Source organism: Tasmannia lanceolata, unplaced genomic scaffold, assembly GCF_043159265.1.
Source record: "Tasmannia lanceolata isolate RefF3 unplaced genomic scaffold, GAP_Taslan_0.1 ptg000012l, whole genome shotgun sequence".
In the NCBI taxonomy this organism is placed as follows: Eukaryota; Viridiplantae; Streptophyta; class Magnoliopsida; order Canellales; family Winteraceae; genus Tasmannia; species Tasmannia lanceolata.
Genome location: NW_027518689.1, coordinates 17,602,095 through 17,628,310, shown reverse-complemented (window position 1 = coordinate 17,628,310; position 26,216 = coordinate 17,602,095). Strand labels below are relative to the sequence as shown.

The 26,216-nt window shown below is 40.0% G+C and overlaps 1 pseudogene; it reads right to left on the bottom strand.

The window, feature by feature from the left end:
* The window catches only part of LOC143888588 (U3 small nucleolar RNA-associated protein 20-like), a 137,151-nt pseudogene that overhangs the window by 100,146 nt on the left and 10,789 nt on the right, over positions 1-26,216 (bottom strand).

Here is a 26,216-nt window from a genome sequence, read left to right as displayed (position 1 = left end):
TATTTTGAAAATTGTTTTGAAGAAAACTAATTTTCACAAGTATTGATATTGCTGAAAAGCATTTGACTGGAGAATGTTCAAGCTCCTCTTGTCTTCATCTGCTGAGAATAATCATCTCAATCACCGTTAGTTGCTTGATATCTTTTATGACCTGAATGCTCAGGTCATAAAAGATGCCCCTAGTATGATTTTACTTCCATGACAGATTCATAAGAGAGCAAAACACAGGGAAATGGTCAAAAGTGCTTTCATTTCTTTGAATATTTGAGGTTACAAAATTTTCTCATATACAACAGACTGAATCTGGTTGACATCTTTCTTTCATTTCTGCCAACTGTTAGCGCTTCGAATGGGTCTGAATACTTGGCCCTCTTCTGTACTCTTGCTCGTCTTTGTATCACCTTCGAGGAAGTATAACTGCACAATTTTTCTCTTATTACCCCAGCTTTGGGAGGGATACTAATTACACAGGACTACCCATGCTGGACTTTGAAGCTTGACCTTGACTCGACAAAGAAAATGACTTTGACAATGATATCAAGAACTTCGATGATGACACGACTTGAATTCTAAGAGAGACTGAATCTGCTTCTTAGTCTGATAAGTATTTTAAAATGGTACAGTCCACCACCCTTAGAATCTTTTGAAAACCGTATTTAAAAGCGTTTCATTCCTCTTTCCAGTATTTTCGTCATGGTTATTATCCCTTTGGATTGCTTAGTCTTAACCCCCTAGCTTAGAGAGCGTCAGAAAAATCTTTACTGGTGCTTACTCAGACTTAGGAGTAATGCCGCCAAAGAAATGAAAGTCTTGCTGGCTTCCAGAGGTTTTGTCCTTTATGAAGTCACTGCCATGACCAAATCGCCTTTTCAGGTTTTCGATTTGGCGGACCGCATGCCTTAATTTTTGCCTGGACTGTCTGCCCTTGCAGATTTTTCACCCAGCAGGCTCAGCACCCTAATTTTTGCCTAAGCTGCCTTTTCGGGTTTTCAGCCTAGCGGGCGAATGACCCTAACTTTTGCCTAGACCGCCCTTGCGAGTTTTCAGTCTAGCAGGTCTAAAACTCCATCATTTTTTCTTTTTCTTTCTGTTTCTCTACAAACCTGGGCTTAAGTACACCAGAAGGACTTTAGGTAGGCTTAGGTTCAAACAGGTTTTGACTTTAGTAAGTTTTCATGTATTTGACCGAATCTGGCCTTCCAGACTGCCTACGTATCCCCAAAGAAAATGGGAATCAGGTCCGCGTAGTTCGCCCTTTTTAAGGATTTGAAAGATTTGACCGAACCTGAATTGATCAGGCTACCTACCTACCCTATAGAGAGGGATCAGGTCATGACGTAGTTCAGGTTCAATATCTTTTATGACGCAAGTCATAAAAGATGCCCCTGGTTTGAATTTATCAAAGAAATAAAATTTTCTCTCTTTTTAGGTTCAAAGGGTTTGCAAATGGTTTTTGATTTTGAGGTTGTTGGCTTTTAAGCTCTGATCGACCAAAGATGGCCTCCTGGTGTATCTAAGCATAGTACTTCTTTAGTTGGTCCAGGTTTGTAGGTTCTGTTAATTTTTCTCCGTTTTCATTGAGGAGTCTTACGGCTTTTCCAGGCAGGACTTCATCAACAATGTAAGGACCAGACCAATTTGACCTGAACTTCCCTCTGGGATCAAACACCGGTGCCCGGTAGGATTTCAGAACAAGATCTCCTGGTTTAAAGTCTCGGACCTTGACTTTCTTATTGAAGGCCCTTTCGATTCTTCTCTGGTACCCTTGGATGTGATACAAGGCTCTCAACCTCTTTTCATCAATCATCTGCAATTCCTGATGTCTGGCTTTGGCCCACTCAAACTCTGGCAGATTCGCTTCCATCATAACTCTTAGGGACGGGATTCTCACTTCAACAGGGAGGACTGCTTCCATTCCATACACTAGAGAGTATGGAGTTACACCTGTAGAGGATCTGATCGATGTCCTATAAGCCCATAAAGCAAAAGGAAGCTTGGTCGACCAGTCCTTATAAGTCTCGGTCATCTTACTGATTATGACCTTGATGTTCTTATTTGCTGCTTCTACAGCACCATTGGTCTGCGGTCTGTAAGGAGATGACTTGTGATGCTTGATTTTAAATTCTTCGCACAGGTGTACTACCTCTTTCTTGAAGTGAGATCCATTGTCAGAAATCAGCTCATGAGGTACTCCATATCTGCAAATGATATTCACACGGATGAACTTCGCTACTCTATTGGAAGTTATGGAAGCATATGAAGCAGCTTCTATCCATTTCGTGAAATAATCAATGGCCACCAAGATGTACTCGTGTCCACTTGACGATTTAGGATAGACTTTGCCAATGATATCAATCCCCCATACCGAGAATGGCCATGGCGAGGTCATAGAATGCAACTCTGATGGAGGCACATGGATAAGGTTCGCATAGACTTGGCATTTATAACATTTCTTCACAAATGTGAAGCAGTCTGCTTCCATTGTGGGCCAATAGAATCCAAGTCTAAGGATTTTCCTTGATAGCATTTTACCGTTCATGTGAGGACCACAAACACCTTCATGTGTTTGCTCTATGAGCTCTGCAGCCTGATCTTCATCAACACACAGAAGCTGTATTCCATCGAATGACCTTCTGTACAATTCTACCACAGATGATGAACTTAGCAGCGAACCTCTGAAGAGTTTTCCTCTCTTTACTGGAAGCTTCTGGCGGATGTCCCTTGCCTGAAATGAAATTTCTAATGTCTGTATACCATGGTTTTCCATCCGGACACCTGACAGATATTTCAACGGCATTCACATGCGCGGGAGGCCATTGCATCCTTACAGCTAAAGGTTGAACCTCCATTGTAGTAGAAATGTCCAACATTGAAGCCAGAGTGGCTAGAGCGTCAGCAAAGTGATCCCTTGTTCTCGACAGATGAGTAAAGGTGACATTCCTGAACTTCTCGACCAGAGATGCAAGATAAGTGTGATACGAGATCAACCTCGCCTCTTTTTTTTTTCCAATCCCCATTTATTTGACAAATGATCAGGATTGAATCTCCAAATACATCGATGTCTTGAATTTGCAAAGCCAAAGCTGCCTCAAGTCCTGCGATGCATGCTTCATATTCTGCCATATTATTGGTGCATTCGAATTGCAATTTGATGGATATCGGGATGTATTCCTTCTTTGGAGATACCAAAACCGCCCCTATTCCTTGACCGTGATTATTGACAGCTCCGTCAAAGTACATAAGCCATTTGGAACTCGGAGTCTCTTCTTCAATGTCCATGATCTCTTCATCAGGAAAATCAGCCTTCAGAAAAGCATTATCCTCAACAGGAGCATCAGCCAACTGCTCAGCGATGACCCGTCCCTTAATTGATTTCTGAGTGACATAGGTGATGTCAAATTCAAACAACAATAATAACCATCTGGCTGTTCTCCCAGTAAGAGCGGGTTTCTCGAACAAATATTTCAGCGGATCCATCCGTGAGAGCAGAAATATTTTATTTGACAATATGTAATGTCTAAGCCTTTGAGTTGCTCAAACCAATGCTAGACAAGTCTTTTCCAAGACAGTGTACTTGATTTCATACTCCAACATTTTCTTACTGATATAGTAGATGGGCTTTTCTTTCTTAGACCCTGCCTCCTACTGAGCAAGCATACAACCCATTGCTGTATCTGTGATGGACAAATACATCAACAATGGTTGACCAGGAATGACTGGGGATAGAACAGGAGGCAAGGACAAGCACTGCTTGACTTTTTCAAATGCTTCCTGACATTCTTCATTCCATTTCTTGGAGGAATTCTTTTTTAATAACTTGAAGATGGGTTCACACGTCATAGTTAAATGAGATATGAATCTCCTCAAGTATTGCACTTTGCCAAGGAATCCACGAATCTGCTTTTTTGTCTTTGGTGGTTGCATTTCTTGTATTGCCTTGATCTTCTGAGGATCCACTTCAATTCCTCTCTCGCTAATCATGAATCCGAGCAACTTTCCTGATGTGACCCCAAATACACATTTATTTGGGTTCAAGCGAAGTTGAAACTTTCGGATTCGCTCGAAGAATTTTCTTAAAGCGATTGTATGCTCCGGCCAAGTTTTTCCTTTGACAATCATGTCATCTACATAGACCTCGACTTCCTTATGAATCATGTCATGAAGAAGAGTAGTTGCAGCCCTCTGATAGGTAGCACCAGCATTCTTGAGACCAAATGGCATCACTCTTTAGCAATATGTCCTCCACTGAGTAATAAATGCTGTCTTCATCATATCCTCAGGCGCCATTTTGATTTGGTTGTACCCTGAGAATCCATCCATGAAAGATAAGAGTGCATGACCAGCTGTATTGTCAACCAGGAGATCAATGTTCGGAAGCGGAAAATCATCTTTCGGACTTGCCTTGTTCAAATCTCTGAAATCGACACACATCCTGACTTTTCCGTCCTTCTTGGGCACCGGTACAATATTTGCAAGCCATTCAGGGTACTCAACTACCTCGATGAATTTCACTTCGAGTAGTTTCTTAACCTCATCATGAACTTTCAACTCCCATTCTGTTTTAAGTTTTCGGAGTTTTTGCTTCTTCAGCTTGATGCCAGGGATTAGAGGTAATCTGTGTTGGACAATGTCCCCACTCAATCCCGGCATGTCGTCGTAAGACCAAGCAAAAACCTCCTTAAACTCTTTTAGCAAGGTGATTAATTCTTTGCGCTCCTCAAGAGATAAAATTTTGCCAATTCGTATTTCCCGAATTAAGGTTTCATCACCTATATTTACGGTTTCAATTTCCTCTTCAAGTGATTTAGCTCGGTGACTCTCCTCTTGTTGAATCATATGCTTGATTTCAAGGGGAGTTTCATCGGCTTCCTCATTAGAGGGGGAGTTTTGATTGTTATTATTAGTTACTTGATCAGGTTTAGAAGCAGAATCAGCAGAAGAAACAAGTACAGGAATTCTTTAAGAACGACTTTCCATTCCTTGCCTTTGCAAGCATGCCAGTTAAATGAACTCAAACTGCAGTTTCAGGATAAGGAGAACGTGATGAAGAGAGACTGTATTAAGCCTCATGCAAATGCGTGACCAAATTGAAATAAATTAGGGAGAGAATACCTGGCAATATCATCATTATATCCCAAAAACTTAAAGAACAATGGGATAAGTTGCTGGGACCGAGATTCCACAACTGTTGGGAGCCTTTGAATTGACTTCAGTAAAAGAGATAATATTTTTGTTGACGGTGTACAATTCAAATCAGGAGTTACAAACGATTTGAAGCGTTCACCCAGAGCTGAAAATCAAAGCAAAAATAATAATAAAAAACTTTAGAACTATTAATAAAGTTTAGTTCGATTTACATTATGTTCTTCTTGTAATTCTTTTATGTTATTTACATTAATAGGATGGGGCCAATAATGGATGCACATAGAGGCAAACATTGAAACTAAGCTTAAGTGGGATTATATATAAAGGAGATAGATAGTGGGGTTGGAATTAGATGCGAGAGATCTATCAACAGTTTAACATTGTAGTAGAGAATAGATGATCAATATTCAAAAGAGATAAGTTCACCAACAACCAAACCTTATACGTACCCGATTTGAAACCCTAAACCTATCGTATTAGTTTTATATTTTCACTGAAACGACTGAAATGTATTCGTTTTCATCCCCACTAAAAGACATACTGAAATTAAAACGCATAGCAAAACCAACGCATACCACTTCCTAAAATTTCATCTTAAATGTACATCACTTGCATATATTTCCATATGTTTCCATAATATTACACGATTTCCACTGAAATTTCCATCCAAAGCCAACATGTTTCCATGTCCATTATGAACGATATGCATACTGAAACCTGAAATCTTGTGTGTCGCAACCCTACTAATATTTTTATTTTTTTATTTTTTCGGGGGAGGGGTCAGCTCCTATGGAGCCTTCTGAGGACTGTTGCACTCTATCTTTTTTGGTAGGTAAACTGGGAATAAACATCCGACTTCAAGGCTGAAGAACAAAGCCTTTAACAAATTGAGCTAGAGGCTCAATCCTGGCCGTTGTACTCTTATTTGAACTGTTGTTCTGTTTGTGGACCATTGAATTGTCATGTTATGACAGTTATCACTTGTCTGGACTAAAATTTTGATGTGTCCATTGTGATGCCTTTCTTGAGGTTGGTACCATCTTCTTCTCCCATTATTTCAGAAGTGAATTTCAGATCATTATACTTAGAATTTATGATTTGTGGACACGGACACGAGTGTCGCGTGTTGGCACTGACACGGAGTGTCGGACATGGCAAACCTCATAATTTGTCAATATGAATTTGTGTGTCAAGTGTCGACACGGATATGAGTTGCCTGACATGTCAACATATAAAAATCTAGAAATGGTGACATCTACATACACATAAAATTATTGATTATTACACAAATATGTGCCCACACACCGACATTAACTCTAACAATCCTAGTAATAATACATTTAAAGTGTCCAAAGGAGTGTCGACAAGTGTGGAGACGGGTGTCGTGTCGGACACGGAAGGACACGTGTGTCGGTGATAAATTCGAAATGTTGGCCAACTCATAGCTTAAAATCCTACTATAGTTGTGAATCTCCATGATGAATGAAAATGCGCCCAACATTTCAAACATCACAAAGATTGAACGAGTCAAGCTTACTTTGGTTAAGATAAATAGGCCTAATTAATTATCTTCTATGAACTCAATCAATAACAGTAGCCCTTACTTTGGTTAAGATAAATAGGCCTAATTCATTGATTGCCCTTACTAATAGGGGTCTCTGTGTCGTCTCTGCTAACTAAGTGTTTACCTTTGTCTCTACTATCCCTGCACCTGCTGATCAAATCAAAATATGATACACAGCCTATATTTCAATTTGTCATGAAACTGTCGTTGATAGTTCTAGATCTAGAGACCCCTTAAGTACAATCCTCCTCAACTAGTGCCCAGATGCTACCTATCTAACTAGCTTACCCTGCTTCTGATGATGGGTGATTAATGATGAAACTCCGTGAATGTACAAAGAACAGGCAACCCTTTATGGGTTATATCCGAAGAGATTGAAAAGGATCTTTTTATATAAGCAACATAAGACCAAGCCCAAGCTCGTGCCTGAGGACAATGGCATTAATGAAGAACATTCCTTGGACATTAATGTCACTATGAGCAGCGAAAGCTTTCAAGGTGATGAAGGCCAGCGGAGTTCAGGTGAAAAGCAACTGGAGGAAACCTCTTTCCATGAAAAGGAAAGAAAAGGAAAAACAGTTCTCTCGTACGGCCAGGAAAAAGAAATTCGACCGTTGCCAAAGGCCAAATTCAAATTTGAACCAAGACCAGACCAGCCTCAGACGTCATTGGCCAGCATGTTGAGACCTCGAGCATAAGAAGCAGGTCGGCTAGTTAAGATGCATAAGCAATTCGCTTTTAATGCACGGATATGTGGCGCCACCGGAAAGGATTCCCAGAAGCGAGGGGATGGAGGAAAAGACAATAAGGCGTATATTGTCTCGAAGGGGAAAAAGGAATTAATTAGCCTCGAAAAGCCGTCTTGGAATTTGAACAGGAGAGATCCGGAGAGACGATTTCCTGATAGGGAACGTGTCGACCTCAATAAGAATATGAAAAGTTTCCATATGGGAAAAGGAAACCACATGCACAGCTGTCATCATTATAGGAGTCATTATCAGAGGCTCTTAACCCTAGAGACTGCTAAAGGTGGCCTCTCCCACTATAAGAGTAAACCGGCAGAGCGCTCCATAAACCAAAGACAGAAGAAAAACAAAGACATCCTAGCCAGATTCCTAAAGATGCTGGATGAATCTAAATAGAGTGGGGAATCTTCCTCCTCAAATGAAGGTGGCAAAATCGATTACAAGGGGAAGGGCAAAGTTGAGTGCTTGGGGGTGGAGAAAAAAAGGATTTTCAAAAAGAGTGGATATGAAAAGAATACGGCAAATCTCAGATCGGCAACTAAAAGTGAGATTGCCATGGGATACATAGAACTTCAGTGGAAAAAGTTTGAAGAGGAGGCAAAAGGAAAAGATGAAGAGTTATTTCAAATGACAGGAAAGCGATCGATAGAGGAGGTATGTATACCAGTATACAAAATGCAGTTCTTTCAAAAGCGGTTGGAAGAAGAGCAGAAGGCACTTAAGGAGGCCGGTGGGGATGGAGAAGACCATCAGAAGGAGGAGGGATCTGCTAACCCGGATAGGGAATCATTTATGTCAAGAGGCTCAATAGACATGGACCTAAGTGGGAAAGTCAAGGATTGTCTTCGAAGGGCAGAGCAACACCCCGTAGAGGAAGAGAAGGAAGCCTCTGGTGAAGTACAGAACACCGTTCAGGAGGAAGTGGAGCAAATTCAGTCAGAATCGCATGAGGGGAAGACTACCTTGGAGGAAGAATAGCAAGTTTAGTCTAAACAATTTGAGGATATGGCCAAGATGGGAGACTTATTGGGTATAGGTTATATGGAAGATGTGGAGGAGATATAAAGAGTGTTTTTTGAAATTGAAAAAAGAGATGCAAATGAGAAGGGTAAAACCCCTGGTCGTGGGATTCGAGAGCTCAAAGCTCTCAGGAAATGAGGAGGGGGGGTCTTTTTGCAAATATGTTGATTTGCAGCTTTTTGATGGTAGGAAGTCCCGGGGTTTTGTTTTGTTTAGGGTAGACTATGGTATCTTCTAGGTGTTGAATGGGTTCAGAATCTTGTAAGAGGCTGGAAGCCCATGTTAAAAAAAAATCTGGAAAATTATGGATAGGCAGGTTGGTCTATCTGAGCGTGCTTGAGGGCATGGTTTTAAATTTCGACCGAAATCCGAAATTTCGGATTTCGGTGGAGACCAACATCGAAACCCATTAAAACCGAAATGGTCATTTATTTCGACCGAAATTTCGGAATTTCGGTCGAATTTTCGGTTTTCCCAAAATTTGACCAAAAATATCTTTTTTTTAAGATTATTTTAATATTTCACCGAAATTTCGGCCGAAATTTAATATTGAATAAAATATTACTTTCGGGTTTTGTACCAGATTTCGACCGAAATTTCGAATTTCAAACTCCGAAACCGCCACCGAAACCGAAATTTTAAACCTTGCTTGAGGGACACTGTCCTTCGCTGCTTGAGGGAGCTTTCCTCCTCTAGATAACCATTTCCACCAAAAAGCTTTCTAATTTACCAAGGTGGGTGAAAAAATGCTTTAGGTTCTTGATGCATTTCAAGGCATATTAAATCCTTGGTAATTAGAATGGATGATGTGGGGGCTATATGGTGTTTCTGTTGTTCGATGTCTTTGAAGGGCATAGTGGAGGGTTGCTGGCAAAATTGATATGTAAGGAAGTTCAGATGTTGATGGAGTTCTGCGAGACGTTTGGAGGAAGTTTGTATACAATCTTTTATGTTTTTTCTTTTGGGATCTATGTAATTTCTAGAGGGACTACTGGTTCCCATGTATATTTCATGGTTTTAAATTTTGGTTTCGGAATGCGTTTCGGTACTCACTGAAAACGAAATTTTTGCCGAAATTTCAAATTTTCATTCGAAATTCCACGAAATCAAAAAAGTAATATTTTATCCCGCCTGAAACTTAGGGCGAAATTACCGAAATTTCAGGAAAACGAAATTTCGACTGAAATTTCAAAATTTCAGTCGAAATAAAGTAAAGTTTCTAGTTTACCCAATTTCGATTTCGGTATCGACCGAAACCCAAAATTTCGGATTTTGGTCAAAATTTAAAACCTTGGTAACAGTAAAAAATACTTGGGATCTCAAATAAATTTGTGATTCCATTTCAAAACATAATCCGATTATCTGAATGAGCCGTGATTTGACATTTTATCTTCTTAACCTCGAAAATATTATAGTAGAAGAAAATAATTTATAATCATTTTTTGAAAAAGAAGACGATATTTTATTAATGCAATCGCAGATAGTACAAAGGGACGAGGAGTCCCCCGAATACATCAAAGTCCTTAAGCAAGGTCAGCATAATTGCTGGTCTTATTGACCGGTTAGGATTTATAATCATACGGTTAGGATTTATCTAAACCAGCCCATTCTGTAAACGATTCAGCATGAAAACTATTAAACCACTAATTAGAAACACATAACAGCCAGTAAGAAATGTCATGAGATCCCCTGCTCTTCGAGGATATGTCCACGGTGTTGAGGAACATGGACTAAGATGCATGTGCAACTTGTTCAGAACATGAGTAGGAGGATTGAATGGAAGAACACCATCCCATTCACATTATTATCCATCCTCGAGATTGTTCACTAGGGAGTGGTTCCCTAGGAGTTTGATTGTTTGATACCCATTCTATTCTGTCACAAATATCGGTTCTCGGGAATTTCTCAGCAAAGGAAAATCTTGGGATATATTAAAAAAACTTATTTTTTCGGGTTTACATCAGGGAAAAACGACAAAAAAATATTTTAAAACTATATAAACTCAACTCAAGTCAACAAAGCCTTTGTCCCAAACTAGTTGGGGTCGGCTAAATGAATCCTTTAGAAAAAATTCATGAAGAATGTGAAAGGAATCTACCCGGTTCTAATCCTGGCACTAGTTGGGTTCTTCTACGTGGATCATTTTCTTCCATTCTATCCTATCCAAAGTCATGTCCTCTGTTATGTTCCTAGCTATCAAGTCTTTCCTCACTGTTTCTACCCAAGTTGTTTTTTGTCTGCCCCTACCTCTTTTTACTCCATCAATTTGGCACGAGTCGCCTCTTCTCACCGGAGCATCTAAAGGCCTACATTGGATATGTCCAAACCATATTAAGTGGTGCTCTCTCATTTTCTCCTCAATTGGTGCCACCCCATCTTTTTACAAATGCCTTCATTTTTAATTATATCTAACCTTGTGTGGCCACACATCCATCTAAGCATTCGCTAGGGGTGTAAACGGATCGAATTCGGAGCGGATATGGCTATATCCGAATTCGATTACAGTATACACTATCCGAATTCAGATTCGGATTCGAATTCGACGGATATTTAATATCTGTTACCGAATTCGTTTCCATAAAATATTGTTCGAATTCGGATATTATCCGTATCCGTTTATCCAGTAAATTTGAACATTTTATTGCAGCACTTTATCTTTCTTCTCCTTCTTACTCCTCAAATGAATGGCCTTTTTACCATCAATGACCTAGATGGCCTTTTTGCTTTAGAATTCTCTAGAAGCTATGTCATCATCTTTCAATCATCATCATCCATTTGTCTCTTTCATCCTACAGCCCACATTTGTTGCTTTATAAAGAAGCGATGTCAAACTCTAAGAATGCCCTTAAAATGAGAGATTATTCCATTTCCTACCCAAAACACTTTTTGTTTTTGTTTTTTTTTTCTAAAAATAAAATTCACTTTTCTTTTAGAAACAAAAGATAGTGTGTCATTACTAAAAATAAATATTAATGATATTATTAATAATAAATAAAAAGGATGTATTTCTCGGATTCGGATGTTAAATGGATCGAATATACCATTAACCAGATTCGCATCCACTAAGAGCCGGATATCTCGTAAACGGATTCAGATAATATCCGCTTGAAACGGATTCGGATAATATTCACTTTAAACGGATTCGCATGCGGGCGGTAATCGAATTTTCGAATATCCATTTACACCCTAGCATTCGCATCTCCGCTACACTAATCTTATGCACATGCTGCTTCTTGGTGGCCCAACATTTTGAGCCGTACTGCATGGCTGGCCTCACAGCTGTTTTATAAAACTTTACCTTCAACTTTGTAGGGATTTTACGGTCGAAAAGAACTCTTGAGGCAAGCTTCCACTTCAACCAACCTGCTCTTATTCTATGGTTAACATCCTCTTCAATCTCTCTCCTTCCTTATGTAGAATTGAACCAAGATAGCGAAAGATATACCTCTTAGGTGCCTCCTGTCAAATCATATTTACTACATCCCCGTCTTGCCTCCTTACATTACTAATGTTGCACTCCATATACTCTGCCTTAGTCCTACTCAGTCTAAAACCTTTGGATTCCAAAGTAGTTCTCCATGACTCTAACTTAGAATTTACTCCAACTTTGGTTTTGTCGATTAATAATATGTCATCTGCAAATAACATACACCACGGCACCTCATCCTGGATACCCTTCGTATGCTCATCCATAACTAGCGTAAAAAGATAAGGGCTTAGAGCTGATCCTTGGTGCAGTCCTATTGTAATTAGAAACTCATTAGACGTGCCATCCTTATTCTGACACTAGTTACTACTCCATCATACATATCCTTAATCACATCAACATATTTAGTATGCACTTTTTTCCTTTCAAGGACCCACCACATAACACTCCTGGGAACCCTATCATACACTTTCTCCAAATCAATGAAAACCATATGAAGGTCCTTTTTATTTTGTCTAAATATCTCCATTAATTGCCTAATCAAGAAGATAGGTTCCATAGTCGATCGTCCGGGCATGAAGCCAAACTGATTCTCTGACACCTGTAGACACCCCATTTTGACCAGACCCTAAAGTCCCCAAAATCAAATAAGAACTTCAAAAATCCAATAAAATTTCCAAATTCCGAGTCCCAAAATATCCCGAAATTAATCTCAAACTGGGCCCAAAATGAGAAGAAGGCTTGAGTTTTGAGCATCTTATTGTGCGTATTCCTGGGTACAAATTCCCCGGGAGATTGTTAGTGTTCTCAAGGACACCCCTGCAAAATTTCATGGCAATCAGACGAAAAATGTAAAATAAGACAAGCAGAGATAGTGCGAGTATCAAAATGAAAAAAATAAGGGATTTCTGTTGGTAGAAAGGTGATTTGCCAACCTTAGAGGGGTGATGTTGTAATTCTGGTTTTGCTTCTACTGCAAGCATCCCTTAGTGGCCCTTGGATCAAATCAAGGGGTTAGGATCTTTTAGAGGGAAGAGAATCTTTGCCCTGTTTCCTACCTGGACCTCCCCATATATGCCTAATGAATGACCATATACACATTACGAGGGGGGTGTTCAAGGCAAGAATAGGGGTTTGAATTTAGCGTTTCCATCTATATATGGCATTCGAATTAGGGCATAGAGGGGAGCTCATTCATTTTCCAAAAAGAAAAAAAAAACAGAGAGAGGGAGAAGGAGCCGCCGGCCGTTCCTCCTCCTCCGGCAAGCCGCCTTTTCCTTCTCCTTTCATATCTCCACCACCACCACCACCTCCTCCAAACCCCTCACATCTCCTCCACCTCCACTCCAACCATTTTTGCCAAAACCCTCTTTATTTCATCTTCTCCAGCGGGTTTTGCCGGAATCCGGCAAGCCCATCCCATTCCACCGCCATCAACCACCTTCTTCCACAACCACCGTACCCCATCTTCACCCAATTCCACATCAAACCCTCTCATCTCCACCTTCTTTACCACCCAAAACCCTTTTTTAAAAAAAAACCAAACTCTCCCAACTCCGACCGTGCCTCCACAATTAAAGGCCACACCCATCTTCCACTGCCATCTTAGCCAACCTCCACCATTAAACCCAAATCTTCCCACCCAATCTCCTCTGTCCATCTCCCACACCATTAAACCCAAAACTTCCCAGCCACCCTCAACCTCTACCACATCTTCTCTCTCTCTCTCAAAACCCATTTCGAAAGCCCACATCTGTGGAACCCTCTTCCCAAAACCTCCGACCATTCCTCCTTCTCCGGCAACCTTGCCAGATTCCGGCAAAGTTTTCTCCATCTTTTCCGGCCACCACCCTTGCCACCGGCACGCACCCATCTTCTCCACCACAACTGTCCCCATCTCCGGCCGGTTAACCATCTCCGCGCCAACCGGCCACCCAAACCCATTTCATTTCCACCCGTTCCCATTTACTTCTCTCCTCTGCCTCAGCCACCACCCTTTCCCCTATTTCTACCCCATTCTCAACCTCAAAACCCTATTCCAAACCCTTGTTCTTTCCTTCTCCACCTTCCTAGCCGCTTCCCACCACCATCACCGAGTCACCATTTCTTCCCCAAACCCACATCTCCACCATGGATTTTCATCCCCACCGAACCACCATCTGCTTCTTTCATTTTATTTATTTATTTGTCAAACCGCACTTTGCTGATGTTATCATCTCCTCCATTGCAGATCTCAATTTTTCCTCCATTTTTTCCACCGGCCACTTCGTCTTCTCCGACAAACATCTCCGGGCTCCGATTGCTTCACCTCAGCCACCATTGAGTTCATCCCATTTACGACCATCAAACCAACAAATCCATGTGTTTCTCCACTATCTAAACCCTCACCTTTCCCTTTTCCTCCATTCCTTGCTCATTCTCTGTTAAAGAAAATGGATTTCAGCAAAAGGGGTTTCACCTACACAAAGGAGTAGTTACAGAATGAAAAATCCAGAGAAGGGAACCTCAGCTGCGGCCGCGGAAAGAAAGAGAGAGTGGCCGTCGGAATCCAGTTTCTCCGGCAACTTAACCAGAATCCGGCATTCTTTCCTTGCCCAAAATAACCCCCTGCCCGACCACCCATTTCCATCTCCACCATCAACCTCCACCCCATAAACCTCTGTCATTTACATACCAACAACCATTTCCTTCCCTATCCAACGCCATTTCCATTCACAAACCCATTTCACTTCTCGATAAACCCATTTCTCCGACCACCGCATTTACCCTCGCTTGGGCCATTTCAGCCTCCATTCTCTTCAACCCCAATAAGCTCCAATCATTTTACCTCCTCAGGATAGCATCTCGGATCATCATTAGAACCTCGCTTATTTATCATCCCCGTCAACATCGGCAAAAGTTCCATTGTCGGAGATTCTTGGAGTAGAAAAGACAAAGCTTGCAACCTCGCCATCCTGCAACTTCGAGGGAGTATAACCGAGAGGAAGGTACCCTTTTAATTCCTCTTCTTATCTTTGGTATACCTGCTCTTTAATCTGCCCTTAAATTTCATTTCAATGGATGCTCATTTCAATGATGGTTTTGAATGGATCTTGACGCCTTGTATGCTCCATATTTGGTTATTCTCTTTGATAATCTGGCTTGGTGAAAGACAAGCAAATCTGTAGAATTCACCTTCACATTGGTTTTCTGGAATTAGGCTTGATCTCAATTTTGTTGTGTCGCTTCTATATTTTTCTCAATGCACATGTCCTCCATTTTTTGGGGGGCTTCCATCAGTTCAGGCTATGACGGAATGTATCTTGAGCCAACCCCTTCCCTTCCTGCCTTAGAGTCTTCGCAAGTTAAGGGATTTCTTCTTCTTTAGAGTCTGTCATAGAGGGTTTAGGAGTCTGTCCTTTCATATATGAGTCAGTCTTCAGCATAGGAGTTAGTCCTTCAGTCTGTCAGGAGTCTGTCCTATCATCATAGGGGTTAGGATTCTGTCCATCCTCTCATCAAGTCATGTGATTTTTATCCGCTCTTGCAGGGTATAGGATGCTGTCCAACCCTCGCAGAGTCGTGATTCTGTCCAATCCCCCCGCAAAGCATAGGATGTTGTCCAACCTTTGCAGGATATCAGGAGTCTGTCCTACCCTTATGATGATAGTATTCTGTCCTCTTGTGTCAAAAATATCAAAAACATATGAAAAACCAAAAATCTCAAAAATCTTGAGTCATTAAGAGTGTAGTTAGGAAAATCTAGTCCGAACTACGGATGGCTTGATCCCTAGCTGATGGGTACGTAGGCAGCTCAGGCGTGCAGCTGGCATCCTGAGTCCAGTCACCCTTTTTTCATCACCATTTTACAAATATTTCTCACCTTTTCGTCCGAACTACGTTGGCTTGATCCCTCTCCGCAGGGTACGTAGGTAGCTTGGGTCCACCCAAGTTCAGTCAAACCTTTTTAATAAATATTTTCAAACATTTCAAAACAAAAGCAAAAATGGGCAAGGATGGTGATTGCCAGGTCACTCGGAGCCCTCTTTTTATTCCATTTCCGGTTTTCATCGTGATTTTCCAGTTTCCATCGGTTTTCTGACGTTTTATCGGATTTTGGGACGGGCGATGACGTAGCGTGGCCCCTTTACAGGGATTGTCCTCGCTGAGCCCAACGATAGGTCATGACGATCGCGAGACTTGTCCGATCTTCAGCAGATTAGGATCGCTGGGCTTGATTCCTTTTGAATCGTCCTCTGAGCCTATCGTGTGTTCCATCTTCTTTCCCTTGGCATTTTTGGTTCTCACATGCCGTTGATTTTTCGATTTCTTTCTTTTCTTACACCTTTTAGCTTGCTGTGTGCTTATCTTAGATTTCTTATGCATTCTAGTTTGTTTGTTCTTCTAGCGTGCGATCGATTGCCATTTTCTTAGTCTTATCTCTTGCATAGGCTCGCATGCTAGTGTGCTTACTTTACTGCTTTGATTGCTTAGCTATAACGTTTATCCATTCGTCTTAGCTTGATTATCTGCCTAAACTTAGATATTTGCTTTCCTTATCTCATTATATCTGTCATTATCTGCTTAGTTGTAGCTATGCATGCGACTGTTTATTACTTTCTTAGATGTGATGAGTTAGGATTAGATGCGATAAGTTAGGATTTTGATGTTCACTTTCTTTGCCCATCCCCGGGTCATGCATGCTTAGATAGACGTTTTCTCGGGGATGATTGTTCCTATTTCACATGATTTTTGCCCAAAACTCTTCAAAGTTAATAATAAATGGCATAAGAGACCAGGTGCTTGCACTTGGGCGAATTGGGAGCGCCTAACCCCTTCCCCATTCGTCATCAGGCACGGACCTTTTGTATCTCTAGTTATCTGTTGCGACAGAGCACAGCATGGGATCCAGGGCCTACTTCCTTGGATGGCGACTCTTTCTTTGTTTAAGGTGCGTCTCGAATCCGGGCTGGTCCCCGAATCGAGAGGTATCTCACTTTACATCGCCGCTCATGCTGTGAGGGGCACTCTTTCGAGAGTTCCTTGGTGGAGCTCTCCTTCACGTGGATGATCCAGAGACTCGTCTGCGGGGCATGTCCCCCCGCCTCTCTCGGATCGGGGTCCACAACACCTTGGTCTGTTTTCTTCGTCTATGCTCAATTACCCTCTCCCAAAGCTTCATAGTGTGGCTCATTAGCTTAATTCCTCGGTAATTGGTGCAACTTTGAATATCCCTTTATTCTTATAAATTATCCCGTTATTTTTACGATATTTTATTTGATAATTTTTCTTAAAATTTATATATTTTTATACTTTTAAATATATAAATATATTTATATCACGATACTTTTAAAAGTATATAAATATATAAATTTTAAGAAAATTTATGAAATGAAAATATCGTAAAAATATTGGGATAATATCGTGATATTTTATGATAAAAATGAAAATATCGCTATATTTTTTAAATCTCGGGATTATTTCGGCATTTTATCGTTTTATCAAAATGTCACAATAAAAACACGATATTTTCAAAATATCGGAGATATTTGTGACATGATTCTATTCTAATGGGTTTACTGTTTACTTCTATAATGGGCACATAGCCAAGAAATTGGTACTGAGCTTGCGAGTGGGTTTTTTATTGGTGTTTTTCTCTGTTTTAACTATTGCTTTTACTCCTAAATTTGACACATCTATGACAGAAGAACAAAGTTGGCCCAAAGACCGTATACCTATAAGGAAGAAACATCCATCAAAACGATACAGAACTCTCAATTGGGCTCGGGTGAAGTAGGTAGATCATGCAAGTGGAGGTACTACCAAAACAAGATGGAAGCATGGGCATGGGCATTGATGCATGAGCAAGCAGCACTCTAGGTGAAACCGGAGTGCCCAGTTATTAGTCGCCTCCACTATATGAACTGTTGAACTACTATAATGGCCTAGCTTTGAAACCTTCAATTCGCTCCACAAAGTGTCCCGCCCCTTCATCAATTTAAATGGAAAAATAAATTGAGGTAAGGGACTGATGCCTCTTGACATAATAAAGGGAAAGGTGATACTCTGTGCCTTCCAACTTGATGCATAAGATGCGAGATGTTGCCTACTTTCTCATTTTCAAACACCTACAAGAGAGCGAAGGATAGATCTGTATCGAATTCCCTCTCCCTTTATAAATGAAGAGATCAAGCTTTTATAAATTTCAAGTATGAAAAGGCATCTTTCAACAAATTTAGCTGGTAGGGTGTCTAATTTTATAAGTTCATAGTTTATCTGGGTTTTCTTGGACAGCAACATGTCATACACTTATCTTGGGTGGCTCTAAGCCTTTAAAATAGAAATTATACTAAACTTAGGTTGACTTAAGATCCTATACCAATGTTTAAAGATTAGACTAGGGTTTTAAAGTGTTTTGGGCCTATATATACATGAAGTTTTGTTCTACTTTTTGAGAGGTTAATGAAATTACAAGTTTTTCCCTATTGGGTTTGGGATTTCCCTACTTTGATCATGTTTAATCAAATTTTATTGTCGTTCTATTGCTGTCCAGTTCTATCTATACAATGCGATTGGTATTTGTGTGATTCTATAACTCTCTTCCAAGTTGGATTCCTAGTAGTTTACTTGCATCAACTTCCTAATCAATAAAATTTCATCACCATAAAAATAAAAGAAAATGCGTATCTAAACCAGTCATAAACACCATATAAAAGTTTGTAGTTGATGACGGAAATTTTTTTGCAAGTAATCCATATAGTAAGTGAAGTCGGCTCATACCACTTGATTTACTGGAACATTCTGATTCTGAACGCTCAAGTTTATCATGGGAGATAAGAAATTCTTTTTGCAATTTCTCAAGATGCCGAACAAATTTGTCCCAAACAAGCCAAACATATTTGTCTACAAGAACTTGTGAGGCACTCCATTGCTGGGTCCCACAAATGGCCAAATCGGTTATGAAATATGCCAACAATTCCATCCAATAGAAGGGGAATACATGATTCAGAGATCCTTGCTGCAGAGAGGCCCTCTTGTATTCTAGATATTAAGTTAATAACTTTCCTGCCTGTAGAAATTGAAAGAGGAGTCTCCTCAATTGAGAGGAGGAGGTGAATGACCTGGATTTGAAGAAAATTCAGCCAATAGTTAACCATAAAAAAAAAAATTCATGGCCAATGGATAGATAACACATACATTACTAGACAGAGAATCCTCATAAGTCTGAGATCCTTCCAACTTTAACTTCTTTTCAACATGATGATCACTTGTTGACAGTTGACTGTCTGGATGTTCAAAGTGGTGCAAAATTCTGAGGGTTGATATTCGAATTGCCTTGTCTGGAAGGCCCAAATTTTCTGAAAATATGTTGATTGCATCAACAGTTTTCTCAATACCAAGCTCTGGATGACATAATTTGTGGCTGGCATCGATTTGGCCTGTAGACTTGTCCCTAGAATCAAGATCAGAACGTGAAACGTTTTACAAAAGTGCACATAATTCCATAAACATGAAGGAAATAAAAATATGTTTGGGATGAAAAGCAAGATGGAAAAACCTGTGTCACAAATATCGTTCTCGGGAATTTCTCGGCAAGGGAAATCTAAGGATATATTATTTTTTATTTTTTCGGTTTATATCAGGAAAATGATGAAAATAAAACTATTTAAAAAATTAGTAAAGGGTTTCTGCGCTCGAGTGCAAAAACAGGCATGGGCTAACGTTGTTGGGGGGATCCAAAGCATTCATTTGGAAGGCCCCATCATGGATGGGGGTTGTCCACCAAAAACAGCTCCATTGGACCATCTTAGGTTGTCCATTTGTGGGGTGAAAATGGGCAGATTGGTGGACAAACAGTATCTGTCCATTTTCACCCCCACAAATGGACACCCTATGATGATCCAATGCAGCTGATTTTTTGTACACACCCCATCCATGATGGGGCCTTTCAAATGAATGCTTCAGATCACCCCAACAATGTGGCCTCACCCTTATTTCCTGCACTCGAGAGCAGATAAGCTACCTGCGCTCGAGCGCAGAAACCCTTTTCTCTTAAAAAATATATAAATATATAAAATTTAAGAAAAAATATAAAATAAAAATACCGTAAAAATATTGGGATAATATCCTGATATTATCGCAATATTTTATGACAAAAATGAAAATATCTCTATGTTTTTAAAATTTCGGGATTATTTTGGGATTTTGTCATTTTATCAAAATCTCAGAATAAAAACACGATATTTTGAAAATATCCGAGATAATTGTGACATAGAGAAAAACACATGATCCAAAAATATATCAACTTGAGAGGCACATATCACCTACCCAAACACCGAATCTAAAAATTCTGCTACAGAATGGAGTACTTGAGAGGATGACTTGTATCTTTTAGCAAGACACAGGAAATCATTTGTTTCTGCAAGTCCAGTTCTTGTACCGACAAGCAATTTCTGACGAGAAGCTAAGACAGTACCAACTAGGCTTTGCCACATGAGATTCTCAAGACCCGCAATGCTCTCTAAAAAGGAAAAGGTGGATATAAATTACATGACATAAAAAAGAGGACTGATAGAATGAAAGGCGCCTTTGCAAAGCGCATTTATTGGTTGGATTGAGTAAAGTGCATTTATGATGGCACAGAAAAATACGGAAACGGTTATGCCTTGAATGCACTTTGCTCAAACCAACCAATAGAAGCACCCTTGTAGCTGATTTTTGCAACATCGCCCTTCATTCTATCATTCCTCCATAAAAAATACAGTGGGACAGAGTATACTGAAAGAATCCGAAGAAGTAATTATATACCAGATTCATTTATAAGGAGGCGATTAAGTGCCTCTACCAATTCCACTAGTAAGGACAGGCCTGCCTCTATTTGTGTGCCAAAAATATGTGGGTAGCAGCTGACAGTTCCCCACAAAACAGCCAACTCAGAAACATGGAGGACTGTACTTGACTCATCCTTACCATTTGCAATATCATTTATTACTCCAACCCAACGGCGGATGGTCTCCTGAAAGAAACTCAACAATCTTGATATTTTCTCCTCACATACTCCATCTAAGCCATTAGAACAGTGCAGTACACCTTGCAATCTCTCAAAGAATGTCATCATTAAATAAAGAACTTCTTCTGATTGAGCTTCAATCAAATCACTCAAGGCACTGAAGAAAAAAAAAGGATTCAATGCACTGAGAATCTGAATAAACAGACAACAAACTACCTGACCTCCATTTCACTAAAAAATAAAAAAAAATAAAAACTATCTGACCTCTAAAGAAACTGGGAATGTTGAAAAATACCTTGCTATCTGACCTCTGAAGGCATATGGAACACAAGGATCCTTTAGGAGTCGTCCTTTAATAAAAGTTAACAAGCTGAAAAGGGAAAGTGCAAAATATTTCAGTTAAATGAAATGTAAAATACTGTTAAGAGACACGGCATGTAAATTTTAGAGGCATTACCTTGGGTTTCTCATCTCAAATACAGAAGCCCACTGCAATGAAATGCCTGAGATAGTTGATGGGTCATTAGATATATGCACCGAATCAAGAAGGCACAGCATGAACTGCATAGTTCTATTGATAACTTCACAAGAGTAATCATCTGTCTTCATACTGGATGAAGGTATAATGACTTTCTTTACAAGTAATCTTACAAGTTCAAGCATAGGCTGATAGTCTGTATAAAAACAACAATGCAAGAGCCATATCAAGCAAAGGTAAGATGGTTTATTAGCTCCAAATTCAAGAACCATAGCAAGCAAAGGTAAGATGGTTTATTAGCTCGAACGGAAAAAAAATATTGAATCACTGTAATAGCATTGCATAACAGGAAAAAAGATTGAAGCCATCAAAACAGTTTCATGGCTCACCGCAAATTTTGTTGTCATTACAAAACCGCACAGTAGAAATAAGAAGAGACAACAAGCAACTCAGCCGTAAAAAGAATCCTTTACTAATGCAGAAAGATATTTCTTCAAATAAGCAATTCCACACTAGATTCAATTCCAGGGGGTGAAGCTCTTTGCATATTCTTTGAAGAGCACCAGTAACAACACCAACAACAATGTCTGAACCTGCGAAAGAGCTACATTGTCAAAGTCCGAACCCAAAACAATTCAAAGAACTGCAAAAGTCAATTCAGCAAACCTGAAGTGAAAAGAAATAGATAAATTTTTTCTCATAGAGTACTTCCAAATATACCAAGTAAATAAGATCAACAACTTGCAGGCATCATATGGAATATTAGCCTAAAAAATTGACAAACATATCCATGTCAACAATATCAACTAGAGATAGATGGAGATGATAATTTAACAAGATGGACAAAATATAAGAAAGAATAACACACTATCCGGTAACAATAGGAACCACCTGCGAAAGAGTTACACAGTCAAGGCCCCAAACCAAAACTAGGCAACCATAATAGACAGTTCAAAGAATTGCCAAAGTCAATTAAGAAAACCTTAAGTGAGAAGACATGGACAGAAATTGGGCCACAAAGTAATTACAAAGATACTAAGAAAACAAGTGCAAAAACAATTGCACGCATCATATGAAATATTAGCCTAAAAAGTCATGCAATTACACACTGTCAAGCGAATTTTATGAAATGTTAACAAAAAGGAACCACCAATAAAAAACCAATTTATGTACATCTCAAACAGAGTTTGCCAAATAGAAATAGGGAAATGATACGTTCGCCCCCTTTTATTCCCCTGTCCCTCTCCTTGTAGTTTAAAAGGAGTAGTCATAAATACACTAGAGCAGTGGCCTTGGGAAGAAAAGGGGTGAATCTATCACTTCCCATAGAAATAAAGAAAAGAATATTAAAAAATTATAAAACAAGAAAATAACACTAACAAGAAACATAAATTTTGCCGCCACTCTTTTCAAGTCCAAATAGCCATATGGGATACTTGACAGAGGCAAAGGGTAGTTGAGGTATGAAATGCACTATCCTCGACTCTAGGTTAGGGGCTTCTTCTGAAGATGGCTAAGGGGTGCCATTCTAAAGAGGCATCCTCAAAGTAGAAGCATGACCAGGGTGAGGGGAGAAAGTGTCCCCAACAAAAGTGAGGGTAACCGGGGAATCCATTCCTTTGTAAGATACCTATATCTTAAGAGGGTGCATTCCAGGAGAGGAAATCTCCACTCAGCGCCAAGAACCATCAAGTGTGCAGGGCACGGGTCATAGGAAGAACCCTAATCAAACAGCATACTGTCCTGGCCAGGGTATAATGCTAGTACAGATTGGGAGAGGGAGGCCAAAAACCTTCATCCATCACATTACTACAAATTTCTTCTACTTGAAATTTTCATCCCAATTGCAAAGGGATAAAATCTTTTAACTCACCACGGACTTTACGCCACTAGGAAAGCGATTTCTCCTCTGATTTGCATTACAATAAAATTAAACCATCTTCAATGGAGTGGTCACCACCTAACTCATTGACACTCCCCTCGTCCAATTGAAAAAAAAAAAAAACTGAAAACATCCCACCCGTGACCCTTTGGAATCGTGTAGCATAGGAGTCTAGCTGTGTTTGGGTTATCATGATTTCACAAGCATCCACACCGAGCTCAAAGTGGGGAGACAAAGGAACTGACATGTGCCCCTGCAATCTTTGACTGCCTCAACAAAAGATCTAACGACAGGAGACGAAGTGGGGAACACACCATATAATGCAGGTGCTTAAGAGGGAAGAAGAAGAAAAATAGAAATCAAGAACACAACAAGAGAAGAAGAAGAAAATGGGAGCAATGCTCAACCCAATTGATATTCCATCAATTACATAATTTTCTCAACATCCAAAATCTCCTCTAAAGATGGTTTCTAACTCTTTAAATAAAAGAAAACCAAAGCAAATTCGTTCAAGATCATCCACTAGCTAGCTTAGGGACTAACATAACATTAATTGCATTGGAACTCACTAACTTTGACTGTTTTGGGAACCCACAGACATAGTCCACCAAAACTGCCATAACTTTCTACCCTCTTATCCAATTTCCAAGCACAAATACTTGTTGGAAAGATCTCAAAGAGACCTACAACTTTGTAGTTTACCACTTTCCATAATTCTTCCATTTAAGAGCTCAAAAATCAGGTTCAAAACGGGCCAGCAACATTAATGAGGGACTGCACCTTGGAACTCCACCAAAACCACCTAGGCATGACATGGCTGCCATGTTGGCACTACATCATTATCTCCGGGTGAGAAAGAACTCGCCCACGAGTTCTCATCAAGCTCTCCATGATAAGTTGTCAAGTCTTTATCATTGAAGTTGGGTGAGTATTGATATTTGGAGAGAGCTCAACCTTGAATGCAGTATCCCCAATTTTCTTAAGCACTTGAAAAGGGGTATCCACACGATCTTGAAATTTGCTAAACTTCATTGGTTCAAGAAAACTCACCCTCGAACCTTGAAGTATCGAAGAATGATCATCAATTGAAACTTCCCAAGATCAATCTCCGCTTCATAATCTCCACGAAGAAGTGATAATTTGTCTAGATTTTGAACATGTTTGAATATATAAATATCAACTGTAAGCTTCAATGTAGGATCGAATAAAAATGGATCAATGTAATTGGATGAAAAAATCGATGTAATATTTTTTCATTCACCCATCACTTCAATATCCATCGGTTCACCCAATATGCAATCGAATCCAATTTCTTTGGTGATGAATTCATTGAATTGCCGTTGAAGTTCCTCGTACTCCTCGTTAGTTTCAACAATAAGTAGAGCATTGAATTTACCATTATCATTGGTCTCTTGATCAAATTCGTTCTTGGAAATAAAAAAGTTACTCTCATACCCTTTCTTGAACCATGCAATCCGATACGGCTTTGGATGTTGTTCGGTTTTGAGCTTGTGCTTGTTCACCATTTTATGAGATACGATGTTCTCACAACTCCCACCATCGATCACAATGGAGCAAACCTTGCCATAAGATTCGCATCGAGTCTTGAAAATATCGAAACGAAGCCAATCATTATCGGATTCAACCTTTGGTGTAGCAAGTGCTCTTTGGATCACCAAACTTTCTCCTTCTTTGGGTTCGATTTCTTCATTTTGTATGCCATCTTCCTCATCATATATGGGTTGATTTGAATAGTCAATAAGATCCTCATCATATATGGGCTGATTTGAATCATCAACAAAATTATCATCATTTTCTTCATCACCGAAGGCAACTACTTGCCTCTTTGGACAATCTTTGAAACGATGGCCAACTTGACCACACTTGAAACAAGCATTTGAATTGTTGGGACGATTGGGCTGATTTACAACTTGATGTGTAGGGGCTGATTTTGTAGAATTTTTGTTGAAATATTCGGACCTTGACTTTGTACCTCCACCATGTGAAGATTCACCTTCGAAAGAAGGATAGAGACTACGCACATCCACATACTTTTTAGCACCACGACGAGAAATGTTAGCCTCCACCTTTAAGGCTAGTTGATAAGCATTATTGACGCTCAATGATCGGTGCATTTCCACCTCATCACGAATGAAAAACTTCAAACATCAACATACCTTGCCGCAAGTTGATCTTCACCCTCTTGAATATCATTACGAGCCATGAGTTTGTAGAATTCTTCGGTGTAGTCCAACACACTCTTGGATTCTTGGCGTAGGTTGTTGAATTGAGAAAAGATAATTTGGGAAAAATTCAACGGAAGAAATTTCTCCTTAAACCTTGACTTCATTTTCTCCCAAGAAGAGATCTTACGCTTTCCTTTGCGGATTCTCATCTCTTGAACCTTATCCCACCATGTTGAAGCGTAGCCACGAAGCCTTGTAGCCACAAGCCTCACACGTTGGCTTTCGGGTGTCTCCTTGTAATCAAAGAACTTCTCAATGGCACTAAGCCATTCAAGAAACTCTTCGGGTTGTAGACGACCATGGAACTCCGGCAAGTCAATCTTGACGGTGTCGAAATCACGATAGAACCTTCCCAACCTAGCATCTTCACGAGCATTGGCGAAGGGATTCACATCGGATTCATCACTAGAACCTCCACGGCTTGATCTACCATGCTCACTACAAGCCTCTTGGCGTTCAAGTCGCATGGTAAGTTGCTCAACTTGTCTTCGAAGTGCTTGAAGTTTATCATCTCTCAAATCTTCCATCATTTGGTTACCACGCCTTCCTCTACCTCTTCGTGCCGCCATGAAAATCAAATCGAAGCTAGCCCAAGAGAGTAACGTTGGCTCTGATCATCCATTAGCTAGCTTAGGGACTAACATAACATTAATTGCATTGGAACTCACTAACTTTGACTGTTTTGGGAACCCACAGACACAGTCCACCAAAACTGCCAT